The 4,272-nt window shown below is 50.5% G+C and overlaps 1 pseudogene; it reads right to left on the reverse strand.

Moving 5' to 3' along the window:
- Positions 1 to 309: 309 nt before the first annotated feature.
- On the reverse strand, positions 310 to 463 carry LOC115871926 (annotated as a pseudogene).
- Positions 464 to 4,272: the final 3,809 nt, after the last annotated feature.

Consider the following 4,272-nt stretch of genomic DNA (forward strand, 5'->3'; position numbering starts at 1 on the left):
AGAAGTTGGCGCTCATTAAGATGAGGACTTGAGTGGAAGTCCAAGATCACCCCTCCTGCGAACCCTGCCTGCTTGCCCCTGAACTTCCTCCCTCACAAAGCCCGCGACCCAGGAATCCTGGACACCAGCACTTTTTTTTTTGGCTATGCCACGAGGTGTGTTTTATTTTCGTTAATCATACAAATAATTTTCTATAGTATCCCCCGGAAGACGGGATAATTTGGTGGTCCGTTCAGTGACCCAGAGGCCGGTGGGTTCACAGGGCAGCTTGTTGCTCGTGTCCGTCTTGCAGGTGACTCTTCCTCCACATCAGTCTGGTGGACGATGGAGGGGGCGAATCCTCCAGAAGGAGGAGATGTCACTCCGCTTCTGCTCGATGGTCTGGTTGGTCAGCAGGGTGGTCTTCTCCTGCATCTCCATTATGGAAGCTGGCAATTTCTCCCATGTCTGGCTTGTCTGCCATTTTCTTCAAACAATCCCTGGCTTCTGGCTCCCAGATGAACTCCCAGGCGATCCCACTCTCGGCGCTGCAGCAAGAGACTGACACCAGCACATCTCACCTCTCTTCTGTGCTCTAGCCAGTCAGATCCAGATGGGGCAGTGCCCAGGTCACAGGGTGTACAATAATGCCATTGTTCCTCCTCGCTGTTCTCCCTGGGGAAGTGGCTCGTCTCAGCCACCAGGAGACTTGGCCGGGCATCAACCTGTGATGGAAGACTCACCTCCTGGCTGTTGACAGGTTGAGGCTCAGTGGTGGCCAGGCCGGGATGTCACAGAGACGCCCGACTCCCAGGATCTGCCGATGGAGGGAGTACCAGGGCAGTGGAAAGAGACGGGCCTCCAGGCTCCAGGAACCGCATGGTGTTGACTCCCCCGGCTTACGCCACTGGATGCCACCGCTGCTGCCTGGCAGGCCTCAGGCTGGAGAGACTCCAGGTTAAATAATAGTGCAATAGGGAGCACGCCTCTATTTGGGTTTGCACACGCACGCCGTTTCAAAGGGACCAGGGCAATATCGTCAAGGGCCCTTATTAGGGTCTACTGAAGCATGACCTAATTAAAGCTATTGAAGAAAATAAAATAATCTCTTGTTGAAAAAAAAAAAGAAAAGAAAGAAAAGGGAGGGAGGGAGGAGATCTGTATTGTTTCTTTTGAGAAATTATGATGGCCCTCACTTTGATGGGCCATAGGAAAACACAGACCCGGGCAATATGTTGTCATTAGTAACATCAAGAAGCAGAGGGGCACTGGGGAAGGGAATCCTCAACCATGACAATGCGGACATTGTCGGTGGAGTTCAAGTTCATTATTGCATCCCCGTCTCCCAAGTGCTCTGTCAGGCAAGTGGATCAGCTATCAGTCTCTTCATTGTAAAGATGAAACGCGGGCTGGAAGAGGCCCCCTTTTTCTCACAACTCACATTTAGAGAGGAAATTGTGTTCTCCTTCGGTCTCGTTCAAAAGTAAGGGTTTTGTAAAGGAGAGCAGTGGGGAATACTCATGTCAAACCAACACTCCTGCCCCCATTGAGTCCACGCTGGCTCCCAGCGACCCACTGTGGGTTTCCGAGACTGTAACTGTCCACGGGAGCGAGCAGCCCAGTCTCTCTCCCGCCCAAGGAGCTGCTGCTGGTCTCGAACTGCCCATTGTGTGGATCACAGCCCAAAGAGCCACCCACCACCTTCCCACCAGGGATCTATCTCGCTTATGCAAACGTCTCTCATATTAACAGGACAATCGAGAGGAAGAAGAGGAGGGGGAGGGGGAAGTAGGAGAAAGCAGCATAGGAGAAGGAGGTAGAGGAGGAGGAAGACTGGGGAAGAGGAAGGAGAAGAAGGAGAAAGATGATGGAGGAGGGTGAAGAAGTAAGAGGTAGGAGGTAAGAGAGGAGTATAAAGAAGGGGAGAAGGAAAAGGACAAGGCAGAGGTGGAGACCAAAGAGAAGGAGGCAATGGCGATGGTGTTTCTGGATCACCTAGAGGTGCATTGACTCGGCAAGGTTCTTAGTTCCTCACGTCTCCCTTGGAGCCCTGGCCCCTCCCCAGTACCAGAAAAAAGGCAGTCAGCTCTCTGTGATGTGGCACTAAGTTGGACAGCTTCCCCAAGCTGGGCCAACTCCATCCCCTTTCTTAGCAATCTGAAAGAGGGAACTACCACTCCGCCCCCGCCCCCCCATCCCCCAAGGGTGTGCATTAGATTTAGATACCAGGGGCTTTATCTACTAAGTTAACCAGTCTGGGTGACTGTCCATGACTCGTGGTTTTCTACAATAACTCACCAATAGCTTGTTCTCCGGAGTTGACCACCACATTCGCACACTTTTGACGAATTGGTTAGATCCTTAACCAATGCGGAGGTGGATTAGCTGATAACAAATTCCAAGTTTATAGGAACCCACCTACCGAGATCTGGGGAAACTGTCATCGGGTCTGTCTTCCAGTTAATTTGCAGTGGGAAAACTTGCAGATGGGTGCAGTCTTCTCTGTCAGTTTTCTAAGAAATGTATAAAATGTAGGAGAGAGTAGGTCATTTCTTGTCCAGATCAAATCCATGTTCGCATGTCTCAAAACCAAGCACTAAGACTCGGCTACCAGTTGGACTCAGCTGAGGTTGGAATCATCTGCCAGGTTTGAGGAGAGTGTGAAGGAAACCAAGCTGGAGGGAGGGAGAGCGGGAGAAAGAAGAAAGAAGAGGAGGAAGAGGATGAAAAGAAAGGGAAAGGGGAGGGAAATGATGAAGGCTCAGAGAGAAGTGAAGACTGGAGTCTTAGCACCCAGAGAAGAGGATGATTGGAATCCAAGACCCTGTGAATCCCAAATACATTTCCTACTTGAGGGCTTTCTGGACCCACTAATAAACCGTCTTTCTCCAGTTAGCTTGAGTGAGTTTCTGTTTCTTGCAACCAAATGGCCAATGAATGTATCATCTCTAGGATTTTTGGTGACTCAGCCCGGATTTCCAAATTGACACATGAACCAACTGACACCCAGAGAAGGAAGCCTACTTGCCCAGCATCACATCAATATTCCTGCAGAACCAGGGCAAGAACCAAGGACCCCTATAGCCTGCATCCTCATAATGCCAGCCATGGTGATTGAAGGAGCATAGGGATATTTGTGCTCACACTACACAATCCAGGACTCCTTAGGGAATCTTAAAAAAAAAAGGAAGCTATTCAAATTCATGAATTTTTTTTTTAAGGAAATTATTTCTTCTATAAATGTAGACATCTCATCAAGGAATAGGCAGGGCTGTTTGGGGGCGGTGAAATGATGCTCTGAGGATCTATCATGCCCTCTCCCCCTCAGCTGTTTCCTCTCAGATGGATCGGCTCTCAGGCAGACATTGTTGGCTCCCTGGAAGGATGACCATCCGAACCCCCAGACTTACATCTTTGCTACCTATCAGTGTTGCATGGACAAAGACAGCCAGTCTGCTCTTCGCTCCAGAAACCCTTCTCTGGATGACTCCACTGGCCGGCTTTGAGTCAGATGTCCAACCCTGAGCCAGTCACCAGGCAGGTGAATGGACCGCCTTGAATGGTCAGGCTTCGATTGTCTGCCCACTCTTGAACCCAGAGTCCACAGGCAGCCCTGCATTTATGACATGGACTGAGAGGAGAAGGGAATGCTGGGAATTTTTGCCCAGAGAAAGACAAGTGGCTGTGGAGAGACAAAGGAGTTGCAACACGCGCTTGCTTCATCCACACTGCCATAGCCTCCGTCATCTAGACTTCTATTTGGGTCAGCAGGCTGGGTGGCAGATTTTAAAAATCAGGCAATTGGGTATGTTTTGAAATCAGCTAGCTCCTCTTCAGGAGCTTGCATTTCAGAAGTTAAGCAATGTGCCTCAAGTACCCATCTGTTGCAAGACAGAAGCAACAGCACTCTCGAGACCCGAGTCTGGGGCACCAGGCTGGCCATGGACCCTGCACTGCTTTCACGAACGTCCTTCAGGTTCACACCGTCTCACAATTTCCCAACAAGCCTCTGACGTTACACTGACGACGGGGATATTCCAGGTACTGGCGTTGCGGCGATGTCCCACACCCCAGCGCAGACCAGATGTCCCCGTGACCCCATCAGCCAGCGATGAGTAGGCGCCACAAATCATTTTTACACATTTGTAAACATTTAACCGTTCCCACTACCCCTCTGGGAAAAAAAGGGTGCCCAACTTAGGCCCGGGCGAGGGGCAAGGCTGATGCAGTTACTCTTTTAGATCTACAAGGAAGAGAGAGCTCACCCCCAATGAGTTGCCAAACGAGGATTTG

This window comes from Echinops telfairi, unplaced genomic scaffold, assembly GCF_000313985.2.
Source record: "Echinops telfairi isolate 266 unplaced genomic scaffold, ASM31398v2 ScPeMD7_7412;HRSCAF=8450, whole genome shotgun sequence".
NCBI classification, from domain to species: Eukaryota; Metazoa; Chordata; class Mammalia; order Afrosoricida; family Tenrecidae; genus Echinops; species Echinops telfairi.